Raw genomic sequence first — 18,058 nt, forward strand, 5'->3', positions numbered from 1 at the left:
ATAATGTAATAATGGGGTGGGCCATAGTTAATAAATGAAGTGGTTAACCTGCATCATGTAAGGGACCACAAGTAGTTAGAAATAATGTGATAAGCCCATGGTATTAGATACATGGTATTGAGAGAACCATGGTAATGACCCATGGCATTGTATGTATGAATCATATATAGAGGCTAGAGACTCCCTATTGAGAGACGTGAAGGAATATTGTATTGAAAATCATATGGCTTGTGGAGTGTTCTCCTTCCTTAAGGAGTGATTGTATGGTGTTACCTTACCTTAAGGGTTTTGATCAATAAAGAGAAGCATTTTCACGTTATATTATTGGGTTGATCTTGTTATTTCTGGGCATATTTCTATATTTGCAAGTCAGATGTATTATAAACTGTTGGCCCACCATTGGTGATCATTCATTTTCTCCTCATAATCATCACCCACTCCTCCTTAATCGATTCAACCACCTTTTTAATTGATTCCCATTGATGTGACACTCTGACATGGCATGTTGACAGGGAGTTCACTTTTTGATCATGAGCTAAGGGTGGCCAAGTTAACTGGCCACCTATAGCTTGAGTTGGGTAAGTTTCCATACCTATGCCTACCTTTTGTTGATTGATTCATGTTGGAATATTTTCCTTCCGCGTTGTTGCTTAGGTAAGTGCTCCTTTGCTCTCTTCTTGTTTATTTCCTCTTGCTTGTATAGTTGACTGCTTGTTTGTTCATGTGTGCATGTGCTTGGTATATTTTTTCTTCTATTGTTGCTTTGGATCCTGGCTAAGAGAAACAAGGTGATCAAAGATCATGGTACTCCTCACTGCTCTGGTTAGTAAGAAGAATGAAGTCTTAGGCTAGTTGCAATAATGGAACATGAAGCTACAGGATATCTTGTAGCTTCCCTTTTTTCTTCCTTTTATGATGATGTTTTTCTTAGATGGATGTTGGGTAGTGGTGTAGGGGTTGGAGGATGATAGAAGAGCTATGATGGAGTAGCGAATGGTTAAGGCAAGGAAGGACATGTCCTCTGGTTTTTTTCATTATATTTTTACATTTCCCATGTTTCTTTTAAATGAGACAAATCTAGGTATGACATGGTGATTTGGACCAGGGATGCATTGATGATGGGTGAGTAGTTTGATGAAGTGTGAGGTCTCTAACCAACCTAGAATAGGAATACATGATGATTTTTCTATCAGGTCCCCTCTCTTGTAGCATTTTAGGACATCTTGTAGTGCTACAGGACATCCTATAGACAGCCAGAAAATGGAAAAAAATATGATTTTTGATGTCTAAAAATGGATATGAGTGGCAGGTACAAGGTTAGCATGGATGAGATGGGGTTGATTGTGGGATAAATGGAATGAAACTTGGCATGCTATCCCCATAGTTTTGCATCTTTTACTGCGTTTAAAAACCTACAAAATTACAAAATTTATTAGTGGATAGGTTTGAGTTCTGTGACATGGTATTTTTTGTTTTCTTTCTTCTTTTCTCTTTTCTTTTTGAAAGACACACAGGCTACCTTTAGAGAGTTTTTCAACCTAATTTTCTTCCCTAGGTGCCTCAAGGGAGGATTTCACCAAGGAATCTTTTTATTTTTCTTTTTTCACTCCTAGGTTGCCTCAAAGAGGTTTTCAATCCAAGAGTTGGCCTCAGATGCCTCATAGAGTTTTCATTCAAGCATCTTATTGTTTTATTTCACAAATCAAATAGTTTTCAAGAATTGAGTGACTTGGAAGCTAGGACACTTTTAATCACATTTACCTCCTTACTAATGGTGTTGACAAACTCCTCCCTGGACAGAGATATTTTGTAAGATTTCAATCTATATCCATTGAGAAGCAAGGGAATATCCTCCTCATCAAAGGACCTAATCTAAACAACTCCATTGTCATGGCACTTCTCTATCAGGTATGGGCATAACCACCTTGTCGTCAGTTCTCGTTTGAATTCATGGAACTTGGAGTCATATAGAAGAGCCCAATCTCCTTCTTGGAAAACCTTGTCCTTGATGTTCTTGTCATGCCAAACCTTCCTCTATACTTGGATAACTTCAGTGTGTAGGAGGGCCTGAATCCTGAACTCATCGAGACCATTCAACTGGAGAAACCTCTCTTGTTATGCCTTTGTAACATACAAATATAACTTTGATGCCATTCTCAAGGTGTTTTACTCAAACTCAATGGAGAGCAGAGCCTTCTTTCCATATACCAAGTCATAAGGGGTGAAACTAGTGGTTGTCTTCTAGGTTGTATTATAGGCCCAAGTGGCCTCCACTAGTCTATCAACCCAATATTTTTTGTTGTTGCTCAAAAACTTGGTGAGGATGCCTTCCAATGCTCTCTTTTTGACCTCTACTTTTCCATTGGCCTAAGGATGATAGGCAGTTGACTTCCTATGTTTTATCCCATGCCTCAACAAATTTTTGATCAAATGTTATGTGAATTGAGCTCCATGATCGATGACTAGTACTCTAGGGCACCCAAACTTGTATAATATGGTGAGCGCCAGTATTGTAGCAAGAATGCTACAACTCCTTGGCTACCAAATTTACTTTTATCAACTCGGTAATTCATAACAAACTTGGAAGCGTCAGTGCTATATGCACAAGTACTAGTTCTCACTGCAAGTTGTCACTTGGTCAGTCGGCGCAAGATCACTAGGAGCTCAAGACAAATTCTATAGATTTCAGAAGAAGCTCTATGTGTGATGAAAAGAAATAAATATTACTCTACATATGCTATTCTAACTATAGAAAGGAGAAACACTGGAATGTAAAGAAAAACCTAGTAAACCCTAATTAACAAGCTATTTCTACTTTTTCCAAAAACACTATGAAAACCATGAAAGAAATGCCATTCCCTACTCAAGGAAGTAAACAACATCTAACCATGCTATTTTTGGAGGTAAATAAGCAAAAAAAACATATTTTTGGATTTTTATGTGTTTTTATGTCAATTTAACACACATCTAATTTATTGTGTGCGAGTGTAGCTGTGAACAGGTGGCACTAGACGGTGGTTTTGGAGCTTGGGAGGATGTAGGATGGTGTGGATGGGTGCTAGGAGGTCTTAGGTGGCCTTCTGAAGGCTTTTCCCACACCCAAACTTCAAAATAAATCCTACAGGAAAAACTATAGGAGGACACAAGAAAACTACAGGAGGCCTACAGGAAGAGGCCGAGAGCAATTTTCGCTGTTTTGAGGGTGTGAGAGTGGGTGGAAAAGGTGGATGAAGTCTGGAATGAGGTGTTAAGGTACCTAAGGTCTACTATGAATCACCAGGAGAGAGAAATATGACTGGGTTTGATCAAGAAGAAAGGAAGAATTTCTATGAAAAATGAAGGAAACTTGGGCAGAATTGAGGTGAGGTTTGCGAGACCTATAGGGCATGGATCAGATGGAGGGTGTGATTGTTGGTAAGTTGGCCTACTGCTAGAGGATATTTGCTGCATATAAACTGACAGTCAACCAAGAAAATCAAGCAACCAATGAAATGAGTGCATCCTAGGAAAAATATAGTTTTGCATTAAAATGGCCTAAACTATGATGTATAGAAGGAAATGCTGGGAAATTTTGTAAGAAAGGAAAGAATGAAAAAGGAATATTGAAAATCAGGAAGTGAACATGATAAAGAAGATCTAAAGCAAAGGAAAACTGGACTATCAACATACTAGAGAGCTGTAAACACTAGAAGTCTTAGGAATGAAGAAAATCTGTGTTTTTCGGGCAGCAAGAGAGTCTTTGCCTCAAATCATGGTCGAAGAGGGAGGAAGAGAGACCAAAGCACTGTTTCTAGCCTTTTTAATCTTCTTTGATAACTACTTAACTTGCTACAGAAAGCACAAATGGAAGCAAGCTAAATCATCAAAAGCAACCTATTCTTAACCACAAGAGAAATACATCTAACAGTATACTAATCTACAAACTGAAGTAAATCATACAAATACAAGTAAAGAGAAGCTTGGCTACTTGGATTGGGCCCTAAACCAAGAGCTTCAACCCTCTGAGGTAACTCAGTGCTATCTCAAAAAGGATTCCATCTTCATTATCAAAAAATAGCAAGATTACATAAAACTGTCATAAAATAGTAAGCTCGAAATTTGAGCATAGTTTACACAAGAAAAAAAGTCGACCCTAGTGAGGCCCTAGGCCCCTTTACTTATACATCTGAAGCTACCAATAGCTTCCTTAAAATCAGGGAGGCTTGGCTCCCAAAACTTGAGATAACTATCAATCATCTTCCACTTTCTTGGTTGCCTTCTAGTGCATGATTCGACTGCTTGTACTCCGAGCTGAATGAAGGGGAATTCAAAGTGAGGAGCAATAAATGAGGGGGATTCCATCCTATAAGTCCTCTCCTTTGTGTACTTCAAGTTATTGCTGCAGTTTGACCACTAGATCCTTGACTTTGACCTCGAAATCCATCAATAATCTGCATTAAATACATGTTAGACCACATGGCATAATAACTAACTCATGTCACCCTATAAGCATAAATATAATCAGAAAATCATACAATAAGCTAAGAGAATGGTTGATTTGACTAAGTTTCGAGGTAAAATGGCCCATATAATTACCCATTTATAAGGCTCATTAGAATACATTATCCCTTAAGAACTTAGTCACTTTCTCCTATGTTTCTACCTTCACATCTTTGGCCTTAGCCCACTTTTTCAAATAATCAGTGCATACAATTATGTACTTTTTCTGCCCTGATGGTGGATCGATGTGCCCAATGAAATCCATGCCCAACTTGTGAAATGGCTCTAGAGTCACCTAAGGTTGCAAGGGAAGTTCATCCTTGGGAGTAGGTTTTCTCATCCTCTAACACTGATCACATCGACTAGTGTATCTTATTGCATCTTGGTGGAGAGTGGGCCAGTAGTAGCCAGCTTGTAGTACCTTGAAATCTGTCTTCTTGGCTGAAAAGTGACCTCCATAAGGCCCATCATAGCAAGCTAGAAGGATGTTAAAGAATTCCTTCTCCCTGACACACCTCCTCAAAATTTGATCTGGGCCCATCTTGAAGAGATTGCCCCCAATCTAAGTAAATGGGGCACTCATCTGGTAGTTGATCATCAACCATTCCTTCCTCACTTGCAATCAAGCCAAATCTGGACAAAAAATGTGAAACTACATTTTATTTACCTGACTTATCACTAATAGTTAAATCAAACTATTGTAATAAAATCAACCATCTAATAATTCTAGCATTCACATCAGGCTTGTTCATTAAGTATTTTATAACAAAATGGTCAGTATGAACAAAGGTTTGATAACGAGTGATGTAGTGTTTGAATTTGATCAAGCAGTGGATGACAACTAGGAGTTCCTTTTCATCCACACTATAGTTCAATTCAACCTTGGACAAATTTTTGCTAATGAAGTAAATGGCATAAGGCAAATTGTCATCTATCTAGCCTAGAGTTTCTCCTATAGCTTTGTCAAATGCATCAACAGGGATGTAGAAAGGAAGAGCCCAATTTGGGCCTTTGAGTATGGGTGTAGTAGTAAAATTGTCCTTCAATATTTCTAGGACATCTTAACAACTTTCTAACCAACAAAATTCAGAGTCTTTCGCCAGTAGTCCAAAAAATGGTGAGGCTAGTTTGCTTAAGACTTTGATAAATATCGTATAATATCTAGCTAAACCCTAGAAACTCCTAACATCCCTCTACTTTTGAGGAGAACAGACCCTTTTTATGATGGCAATTTTATTTGGGTCCACTTGTAGTCCTTCCTGGGATATTGAGTGACCTAAAACAATCCATGCATTCATTAAGAATTCACACTTATTGGGACTAAGTGATAGGTTCATTTCAATGAAATTATTTAATACTTTTCCCACGCTAGAGAAAGCCTCCTAGAAATCACAGCCATAGGGAGTGAAATCATACATATAGATTTCTACAAATTCATGGACTAGCTCAACAAAGTTGATCATAACTACCTATTTAAAATTGGCAAGGGCATTACATAATCTAAAAGGAAGGACCCTATAAGAAAAGGTATCCCAAAGACAAGTGAATTTGGTTTTATGTTGGTCCTCTGGGGTGAGCTGGATCTGATTATATCCACTTAATCCATCCTGGAAAGAGAAGAACTTCTTCCTTGCAATACCATCCAAGAATTGATCAATGAAAGGTAGAGGAAAATGGTATTTCTTAGTGGATTTGTTTATCTCTCTATAATCCACTAAAATCCTCCACTTTCCATTCTTCTTTTGGACAAAAACTAGAGGGGACACCCACTCACTATCTAAGATGGGGAAACAAACCCTGCATCCAACAAGTTTTGCAATTCTTCTTTGACTATGTATTTGAGGGTTGGGTTCATTCTCCTATGAGGTTGGCACACTGATTTTCATCCTTCCTTAATGTAGATCTGGCGATTACACACCGAAGGATGCACTCCCTTCATTTACTTATAACTCTAGGAAAAATCATCCAAGTGCTCTCTCAGCATGTTGCACAACTTCTCTTCCTAATGGGCTGAGACAGAGGGGTTGCTTTTCAATGTTTTAGATGGACCAAATTCTACCATTTTGGCATGGGCAAGGCTTGAGTCAACTAGGCACAATTCAATCCAAGGGTTATCTTCATTTTTCTTCACCATATCATCAAGAGGCACGGTGCCGGGGGGGTTGGTTCTAGAGTATTTGGTCAATGAGGTCACCTTCATCAGGTTTCCCCCCTCCTATAATAGAATCTAGGTACAAATTGGGTAGGATGTTATATGGTATAATTCATCTTCCTCCTCCTCTTCCAACCATAAGGGTAAGTCATGCTCCAGGGATGGTTGAGTAGGAGGGTACAAGGGCAACTGTTTGGACAAATTCCCATTCTTAATGGTCATGTTCCCATCTCTGCAACTTAAGTAAGTATCAACATTGGCTATCCATGTCCCTCCAAGGATGAGAGGAGAACTAAGAAGTTAGTAGGGTACTCCCAAGAATAAAAAATACCATCACATCCTCAATAACTCCCTCGGAAGCTACTATGGATCTATCTGCAAGATGCAATACTGTTGTTGTATTTATTAAGGACCCTTGGAGATTCATTTTGAGCATGGTCTCCTTAGTCATCAAATTGATGGTAGCCCCAATATAAATCAAGGTGTGGGGGACAATGATGGCATTAATGTGCACATCTACCACATGACTTCCAGGGTCAAGATACTTTGGGGAAATCACTCTCCCCAACATTAAGTCAGACAACTATCCAATGACATTAATGGTAGGGGTGCCTTTCTTTCTCCTTCCAGGATGTTTGAAGAATTTCTCCTTGATTAGCTTGTTGTATATGGGAACATCCTTTATGGCTTGGAGGAGTGTAATTTTAACACACACGTTTTTCAATTCTCCCAGAATTTCAGTCTCTTCTAGGGTGTGTTGATTAGGATGGATCAATTTTTCAAGAAAATGAGGTGGATTACCTTTAAGAAAACTGTCTTCATTTTCGTCTTCAAGATCCTCAAGTAGATATGGAGGTTGGTTATTTAGAAGCACTCTTCAAGACTTGAGGTTGATTTCTTTAATTTTCACAATATAGGCAAGGTAGGATGTATCTCCACTATAGACCTGTTGTGCTTGTTTATTGTTCAGGTTCATATTTGTTTGAGCAAACATATGAGGTTTCTTAGGTGGAGCAGGATGAAGGAGCTGTGTCTAAGATTGAGGTGGAGGTAGTAAGGCTCGAGGTTTTTTGAATGGAGGCCTCCAACCTTCTAATGGGGTATCCCACTAAGGATGTGGGGGATCATATGGCTGAAATAACTAATTGGCAAGTTGGGAAGGGTATTGAGGTGAATAAGACCAAGGAGAAGGTGTGGACCACGAAGGATGAGTAGGATAACACCAAGGGGGAAGGGATGAATTCTGATTGGGATTGTAATAGGAATAGGATGCCCCTTGCATGCCCTGTTGGTATGGTTAAGTCCTTGAGGCCTCCTTTGATTGATATAACATAGTTGTTCAGCCCCACGTTCAGCCCCACGGTATACAACCTTAAATCCACGTAGAGAAGGGCACTTATCTATGGAATGGGTTTCCTCACAAACCAAGCAGACCTCTATAAGATTCAATGGACATTCATTTCTAGGATTCCTTCTAATGAATCTAGGGAAAAATATAGCTAACGCTCTCTCTACTTCCTCTCACTTCCTCTTGATCTGCATGGTGTCCATTTGCAAAGAAAGGGTGTGCAATATTTCACTTTTAATGTCTTCCAACCTGTTTCCAATTTCACTCTTGATAGATGTGTTGGAGGAAGAGGAACTGGTCAAAGCTTGACTAACCCTACCCTTCCTTTTGGCAGCCCTAGAATGGTTTTTGAAAACTATATTGATATCATCATAAGGTAGATGATAAATGTACCCTCTAGACAACATTTTTAGGGTTTGTAGAATGTCTTCCCTGATTCCTCTAAGAAGGTCTAACTTGAGTGATTCAGGATCAAGGGTACATCTAACCCTTTTGTAATTGAGTTGGAACCTTTCCTCATAATATTCCATGGATTCATCATCTCCCATGGTCATTATAACGATTTCCTCTTTGGTGTCTTTGGACCTACAATAGTCCCTGTACTTCTTGTTAAAGGCTTGCTGCATTTGAGCCCAGGTAGTGATGTTGTCTCTAGGTAAACCCATGAACCAATGCAAGGCTACATCCTTAAGGGTGGATGGGAACAATTTCAACTTTTGGCCATCAGAGGTATAATCATAAGTTCTTCAGATGACAACAAACTCAAACAAAAAGGTATCAGGTTCCTCTGAGGTTAAGCCATGGAAGTATGGAAGGGTAGAGGGGCTTATGTTTTTCATCCTAGTATCTCCATTAGTCTCTCTAATGGGAAAAATACCCTCATTTCTATTTTCAATCTCAGTTCTATTTTTAGCCATGGTGTAAGTGTGTGGAATGGTTTGTTCTTCTTCTTCCAGAATAGGCTCTTCACAGATCTCTGGTTTTTCACCTAATGGGTCCTCTAATTCCCCTCCAGTCAGAGAGGGAAGCTGGCAGTCACCAAAGAAGAGGGAAGGTTGATTGTTTGACGGTGTGGGGGTATTTGGAAAGAATTTCCATAAATTGTCTCTACTCCTATGAGGAATGAAGGAATTCTTTTTCTTTTTATTTTTTTCGCAGAATTAATTGTAAAATAGAAAGGAAAGTAGAATAGAATCTACCTACTGAATGCAAATTAGAAAGAAAAGTAGAAATTGCATCTACCTAGACACCTCCCTAGAAACAATGCCAAAAAGTGATGAGCCTCAGTATTTTAGCAAGAATGTTGCAACTCCTAGGGCTACCAAATTTACTTTATCAACCCGGGTTTTCATACAAACCTAGATGTGACAGTGCTATATACACAACAGATGCATCATTCTACTCATGTCACTTCTCAACTCGGGCACTTGGCCATTAGGATTCCAATCCAGTCCTTTCTTGAACTAAAGGGTGTCTGACTATGGACAATGAATGTAAAGCTAGTTCTAGTGCAGGAAAAGTAAATGATTGTCTATTAGTAAATGAAAGTTGTGAAATGGTAAATGCTATGAAATTCCATAAATCATCTAGTTATGAAATGACACAAATTACTTGTAGAAAGGAAACTATGCTAATATTGCAATTGATCATCTAGCTATCAGGACTGCTTGAAAAAAAAAGTTACTCTATCATCTGAGAACTAAAACATGCATACATTAACTATCTTATTAACATTCACAGAAAAAGTCTTAATTCCTAAATTCAGAGATATAAAAGCCAATTTTTTCTGATCTTGCAGGACAGAAAGGAATGGGAAGGTTGGTCTAGTTTTCATTTCTGGTCATGGAGTCCAATCTAAGGAGTTAAGCTACTCCTATACTAGGTTATCTTATCATATCATGCCAAAACAGGCTGCTACAGGTTTTCTACAAGAAACTGCTACAGGATGTCCTCATCTACTACAAGATGTCCTAATGTGCTATAGGAAGTTAGATGAGAGGTTTTGGAGAGTAATAATAGTGATATAAAGTGTTGGAGGGGTGCACCAAAGTTGTAGAAGGTGTAAGGAAGGTGAACAATGCCCAAGTCCAAGCCTAGCTACACCCCAAGGAAGTCATATTTTCCTAAGGCAGCTTGCTCATGGTAGCTGGAAAATAGAGGTTCGGACGATGGGTTGGCATGCCTCAGCAGAAGCTGGAGAAGACCTAGGTGAAGCTGGTTAGAGGAGTCCCTTCCTTCATATCAAAAATCCCTACAATAAAACCTGTTTCTCTTTACATTTATAAATTACTACATGTCGACATGGAAAATATGAGTTGAATTTGAGAAAGTTGATCTATTTACTTTTAAGGACTAGCTCTATAAAATGGATTGCCTTTTAAGTACAAAAAACTCAAGTAACAAGATAACAATTACAGATGCTTCCAAGAAATCATAAATAGTTATCTAGCTAAGAATCAAACTCAATCTATGCAATAAAAAATGACAAACCCTATTTTTGGGGTTGCGAGAATGGGGTCCTCTAATCATGATCCCATGAGGGAGGTGAGATAGGGGCCACTTTCACAAGATTTTTTAGTATAATTTCCTCCACTAAACTATAATATTAATCTGCTTCTTTAAACTAATGGAAACAAGTTTAAGCAACAATTCAAATAATGTGCTAATATAAACAAGAAAAAAAACATAAATAAATTTGAACAACTAACTATCATTTTAAGCTAAGAATATAGCTATAAAAGAGGAACTTTTGTTGCTAGGTTTGGGCCCTAATCCAAGAGATTCAGCCCTCCAAGTCAACTTTATGCTGGATCAAAACATAATTTCTTATTATCATAAAAATGTCAAGTACATCATAATAATAACAATTGAAATGTTTTAGCTTAAAATGGCCTCCTGGCTACAACAAAAAATTGAATCCTAATGAGTCCCTTGGCTCTCTTATTCATACAAAACTCGAGCTACCAACAACTCCCTAGAAAATAGGGATACTTGGCTCCCTATCTCGAGAATAACTCTTCCTCGGTTGTCACTAGCTTGGTTGCTAATGAAGTCTATCTTCTTGGCTTCCAATGATATCGAGATGATAAGATAGTATGGAGGAATATTCGAATGATTTGAGGAATTAAAGAGGGAGACCAACTCCTAAAATCTCTCTTGCTTTCCTACTCTAAATTCCTGCACTTAAGTCAACCCAAAACTGATCCAATTCCTACATTTAACACACATTAGGCCACATGACATAGTAACTCACCTTTACTCTTCTCACTAAGTAAAATATAACAAAATATGTAAATAAATGTGAGAAAAATAAATTTAATAAGCTAGACAATGGCATTTGACCCATATAATTTAACTATTGATGAGCATCATCAACGATGACATAACACAATACATGGACACACGGGTGGTAGGCACAGGACAAAATTGATGATGTTGGCACTAGTGATGTGGCACATTGTACTAGTGACACATGGAAGCCATTTTTCAACATTTTAGGTGGCCAAGTGGGCCATTCTCAAGTGACATGTGGACCATTCATGAGAGGCCACGTGGCACATGTGACATTGGCATGACGTCATTCGGATGAGGCATAGGTCGGCTAAGCAACCAGGGTGTTATAGACATTTTTGTGCCTTGCATGAAATGTCAATAATTAAGGGATCCCAAAGTCCCTAAACATGTTGTTCCTACCCCTAGAGGAACAAGGCTAGCAAACCACAGCAGTTTCTAAAAGTTCTCCACCTGAAAACCTCAAAAACAAGCAAATTCTGGATCATGTCAACTGCTCCACTGAGCATCTGCGCTGAATGTCAAGTGCTCCACTCTGTACCTGCGCTGAATGTCAACTGCAAAGAAGGCCACCTGCGCTGAGCGTACTTGGACAAGTGGCAGACTCATTCCTCAAGGTGTCAATGCCCAGGAAGCTTCCAAAATGACACTTGGATCAGGGAATTCGACTGGTGATGAGTAAGAGGTTCCAAATCTCCAAGTGGAAGTTAGAATCTCCAAGTGGACTCAAGAACTGAAGTGAGAGAGGACACTAGTCAGCTTCATGCCAGCCTCAAGCTGACTCATCCTTTCTCCAAAACTCCTATATATAGAGCTCTCTCATGAGGTCTAAGGAGGGTGGATTGTATTGTAAAGAATTGCTGTTGGATTGTGGTTGGATCTTTGGGTTTTTATGCTTTTGAAAGGGGCTGAAGAAGGAATTCCTTGCTGCTGGGAAGGAGATGCTGGGTTGGAACCCTATAGGTTGTATCTCTTCCTGAACCCTGTTTATCAATCAATAAAGCTTCTTGGTTCTTTCCTATATGCTGGTGTTTATTGTATGATTTGCATTAGTGTATTTGATTTACTTCTAATCCTGAATCATTTATGAATATGTATATTTGTCTTTGTATTGTGTCCTTCTCTTGTTGCATGTAGCTGTTCTCTTGTCATAGGTAGTTGTTCTCTTGTGATCTTGTGGGAGTAAAAGCGAGGAGGCAAGTAGCTGTGGACACACAAAGCGGAGAGGATCTAGATCGAGGGACAGCCGAAAGATAACGGTAAGTCTACCAATCTCCTCTCTTTCATTTTCATAAAGGAAGGAAACTGAAGTAGCTGCATTCGTTTGTTGCTAAGGCACTATCACGCCTTAGGTGGATAGGATTGTCCTGCATAGGCATTTTTCCCCACAACAAATTGGTGACTCCGCTGGGGAATAACTTTGCTTTAAGTCATTTTGTTTGAGCTTGAATCATTATTTACTTCATAGACTCAACGACAACAATCGAACTGCTTTGCAAAGTAGGATGTTGCTGCTTTGATCCTTTACTGGGTTTTTGTCTAGGATCTTAACAATGGACTCATGAATGACTTGATGATCCTTTGTGATAGTCTTTAGTACCCTTTCAAAGTATCCCTCTGTTTATACCTTGCTTGTGTTTCTGATTTGGCCTGAAACAGTTGATTTTTGAGCATTTTATGACCCGGAAACCAAGAGAGACGAGAGTTTCTCCTTTCAGCGCAGGCATTGTGAAGGCAGTCTGCATTTCAATGCAGGTCCCGTGAAGTCTACCTGCGCTGAATGTCAAACTGACAGTGTTGTACCTGCGCTGAACCAGTGTGGCCTTGGGTAGCTGGGGTTCCTTGCTGTCTTTTGCCTGTTTTGATCTCTGTTTTTGCTGCCTTTAACCAGCATAGGTACCACATCTGTAATCCCTTTTTCTTTGCTTGTATTCCACATCATTTTTGTACAAAAAGACTGTAAGTGTTTTTATGTGTTTGTGGTGTCATTTACAGTTTTCCTTTGCATGAGCGAAATAGTCATCCTGTAGCCTTGATTCAGATCTGATTGAGTGATTGATTGTGATCTTAGAAGAGAGTTCATTGGCTGTTTGCAGTTTGATTTATCATTTGCTTTTGCTTATTGGTTTGAATTTGTCATTTTAAGTGTCGAAACAAGTATTTCTTTCGAAAAATCGCAAAGTGATTGTAATCTCTTCTACCCTTGCTGATTTGGGAAAAAGTAAACTTGTTTATTTTCAGTCATTTAAAAGCGAATTCGAAGTTGTGCAAAAAGCTTTCTTTGTAGGCATTTATACTAAGAAAGTGAAAACAAACACCTGCATTGTGCATTTGCATTTTGATAAGTTTGCATGTTGGATTTAGGAAGAGTGCATTAGAGTGTGCTGATTGCTCTTTGAGAAAAGATAGTCGCTCTCTTTTCCCTTAGTAGCTAGGATTTTCAAAGTTGAAAGATCATAAAGCTTGCTTATCATCTTAGACTGCATTTAGGAATTTGTACCAATACATCTCGTGGTGATCCTGAAAGACAAACTTTAAAAAGATCAACTTTAAATATATTGAATGAACCTAACAACGCTTTGCAACATAACGCTCACAGTAGAGGTCTAGGTAGAGACGTGTTCCGGCGTCGTTAAACGTAGTGACTGTCGATCTCTAAGAAGGTGGGTGATTCCTCCTGAGGGACGATTGCACTAATACGGACTTGTGCTCCCACGTACCGTCGCGTATATATTGGGAGACCCCTATAGGCATATATCCTTTATCCTTAGGAAGCTGTGTCAGCCGCCCTACTGATCGCGATGCAGTGAACACAGCATTCACGAAGATCGACCACCTGTACCGTAAAACGTATTCTGTGGTTTCGCGAAAGGTTTGGCACACCCTCTGCCTAGATCTCCAGAGCAGTTTCTTTTTGCCTTTTTTAGACTCTATAATAGAAAAAGTCCAACCGAGCATTTGTCACTTCAGGCTCGTTAAAACATCGAAGGAGACTAGAGTCATCTTTAGCTTTTTCTCGACTCTTTAAAATTGAAAAAGCAAGTTGTGTCTAAAAGCGTCGTTAACAATTTATTTTAAACGGAACAATCACCCTTATTCCCACGTTGATCTTTAGGTTGAAAGGATGGAGCACACCAACCGAGGAGTTCCCCTTGGTGGGAATCCTAGTCCCTTCTCCTCTTGGGGAGATGTTGGTGCGCCCCACATGGCCACATTGTCGCTTCCAGGATTGACAATTGGCCTACCTGTTTGGCTCTTTTCAACCAATGTCGTTCACAATGCCACCATTCCTGAGCAGTCGAGTCAACAGTTAGATCAGACAAGAGTTGCCTCCCAACCTTCTACTTCATCTTCCTCTCCTCCTTCCTCTTCGCTTGATAGAACTGGTCGGTCAAAGAACCGAGTTCCTAAGGAGAAAAAGGAGAAGAAGAAGAAAGAAAAGAAGCAGAAGGAGCCTAAGGCAACTGGGGGCAAACAATTGTCATCTAACAAAAATCCACACACCGCACTCGTAAGGCCTAAATCGCCATGCGTCATATGCAGGGGAGACCACTTCCATAGAGATTGTCCATGTATCCCTTGGATACTAAGAGACTGGTCCCCCCGTCTGCACAATTCGGTAGCATCGACCTCTGATAGCCATGTCGATTGTTCACCATCAACTAGTGGGAGTGAAGCTCCAGGACAGATTGGGAAAGCTAAATTTCCCTGCAGACTGTGTGAAGGCAGTCACGCCATCCACCGTTGTCCCTTCTTAGACGAGGCGAAAAGAGTTCTGGAAGATCGCCCGATATTGCGAGCGAATCTTCCTCCTGGATATCAAAAACTCTTGCCAAGTCCCTCGCTAGTTGAGAATCCGGTCGACCCACCCAGGTGGTCAGCCGAAGAACCTGTCATTGAAGATGAACCATCTGGATCCATGCCTGACGAAAGTCAAAAGGTTGATATGGCAGTTGACCCGGTTTTGCCTTCAGAGGCCCCATCTTCGAATGACACCATCACAGAGGAGAATCAAGATGACGTCGTCTAGATTCTCTTCATCAGCACTGACTCTGATGATTAAGGGGGCAATGCCACCATTCCTTTATCGCAGGAAGGAAGTTCATCAGAGCGCTATCCGGCTGTTTACTCGGTCCCACCACCAAGAAACCTGGTTGTGTCCTTTGATTGGAACCAACTAGGCAGACCCCGGTTGCCAGCCAGTATACCATTCAGAATTATTTGTCAAATATACAGAATGGTGATGGCCGGCACTATCATTGATGAGGGGGCATCTGTGAGTATCCTTTCCTCTATTGCTTGGAAAGCGCTTGGTTCGCCTGCGCTTTTGCCTGAAATGAGAAATCTATCAGGCTTTGATAAAGGAACCAGTCGCCCTTTAGGAATCCTCCCCAATGTGCCAATAACACTGAAGGTGAAGACCGTTCAAGTGAGCGTGATGGTCGTTCAAGGACCCTTGGATTATAACCTACTCCTTGGACGAGACTATATATATTGCATGGGAGCAGTAGTCTCCTCACTCTTTAGAGTAATGTGTTTTCCAGATGGAGGAAGAATGGTCAAGCTCGTGGACCAAGTTTCGTTTCCTGGATCACACATCGCAAATAGTCGCTTACCATCCCTAAATGGTCTATTCATGCAAGAAGTGTCTCAACCCACGGTCCGTCCTCCTGATAAGCGCGAGTAATTCGGGAAGACATGACTGGAACCCAGGGGGCATGCACCCTGGTCTACTTCGGCGGAGAACTCTGGGTATAAAGTAGGATTTCCGCGAAAGAATATGACTAGTCCGTACCCCGTCCATGGAGGAAAGAGGGTTGTTCTAGAATAGGATTCTTTTGTCAAGGTACTTGGGAAAGACGGGGCCCGTCGCCCATCTTTGTCTATTTCGGTAGGCATTGCCGAGGAAGTGTCTTGTTTAACAAAACAATCTTTAGGTAACCTGAAAAAGGTAGGCCAAGGAAGTGTTTGATCTAACGAGACAATATTTGGGTAACCAGAAAGAGGTAAGCCTCCCTCAATAACACCAATGTTTTGTCTTTAGGAAGTGTTCTTCTCTTGCGATCTTGCGAAAAATCTATGAAAAGTCGGGCTAACGAGAAGACAAGTATCGTATAGACCCGTTAAAAATAACGAGAAGACAAGTATCGTTAAACTGAACTAGCAAGACGACAAGTAGCTGTGGACACCCAAAGAAAAACAAAAGTGAGAAGGAGGAGGGGCAGCCTTGAAATCATATTTTATACCTGGGGGCATGCAAACCCTTTTGGAGTGCAAGAAAAGAGCGGCTATTTATCTGTTTTTTGGGTTAGCTATGTCGGAACCAGTTATTTATCTGTTTTTTGGGGTTAGCCATTTCCGAACTTTCATAAAGGAAGGGTACGGAGTAGAGCGTAGTGAGATGAAGCTCCATAAAAAATAGAGATCTCACAATGAGACAATCTTATCATATGACTGGTATTTCGAGCAGTTTTAGCAGCATAGTTCATGCTCGTTAAAAAATAAACATAAGCTTTCGAGCAGTTTTAGCAGCATAGTTCATGCTCGTTAAAAAATAAACATAAGCTTTCGAGCAGTTTTAGCAGCATAGTTCATGCTCGTTAAAAAATAAACATAAGCTTTCGAGCAAGTTTAAGCTCGTTAAAAAATGAACTTCCCGGTAAATAACCATTAAGTATGTAACCTGATCAACCATAAAAAGACCTTGGTCGTTTTTTGTGCACCTTCACCTCCACCGTTCATTTGGCTGATCGTTTACCTCCATATGATTGTTTACCCATTTTGAGGAACAGCTGCGAAGAGTGATTTCACCTAGCCATCCTTGTGACACTGCCGTGATTGGAAAATTCCAACCTGTACCTGGAATCAGTTGCTATCCTTGTTTATCACTCGTTCCTCAAAAGACAAGTCTTCTTTAAGCTCTTTTCAATTGACTCGTAAAATATGAAAAGATTGCCGAGTTTTGGCCTTCCAGCTCGTTAAAGGACAGGAAGAGCTATCCCTCCTCTAGATTTTAATCTTTTTGGACCTGAGGGATTATTGCACAAAAAGATCGAGCGCTTGTTTTGTTCGGCTCGTTAAAGTACCGAAAACTCATCCCTTCTGTATTGTTTTATACTTTTTCGGACTTAAGGGATTAGATGACCAAAAAGGAATTTTGGAGTTAACTTTATGTACCTTTTCAGACTCTCTAAAAATGAAAAGGGCTGAGTTTTCCTTGTCGTTAGATTCGTTAAAATTATTAAATAGCGACAAACTTGTCTTTAGACGAGAACGAGTTTCCCTATCGCTAGGCTCGTTAAAACATAGCGATGGGCTTGCCCAAAGGGCAGGTTATAGAACAAGCATATGTTATCCTCCTCAAGCTTGACAAAAATAAAGAGGTACTGGTAAGCAATGACTGGGGAAAAATTGGGAAAAATCGAGAAGTCTTTGATGGTAGCAAGTCGCTCTTGAACATGACACTTTTCCTCCGTATCACATCGGGTTGGGTTGTTTCATTCACCGGTCACATCACCATGGTCCTTGCCACACCATCCATATTTGGGGTAATGCTACCGATCCATCGCATCAGTGTCGCTATATGTTCAAGAGAAGTCGTTCAGAAAGACTCAACCAGGTCCCATCCACTGCCATACATTATCCTTCATCCATTCATGACCGCCACCCTGAATCATATGTCATAGATTTTTTTCACGTCCACTAAAATCATTAGCTCCGTTCCGTGTCACTAATGTGGGATTCATTAAGGCCCTCCTTTGACGGATCGCTTCTTGTCGACATCAGCT

Source organism: Pinus tabuliformis, chromosome 4_1 (assembly GCF_031772625.1).
Source record: "Pinus tabuliformis cultivar Carrire ecotype Pingquan chromosome 4_1, CPIR1, whole genome shotgun sequence".
NCBI classification, from domain to species: domain Eukaryota; kingdom Viridiplantae; phylum Streptophyta; class Pinopsida; order Pinales; family Pinaceae; genus Pinus; species Pinus tabuliformis.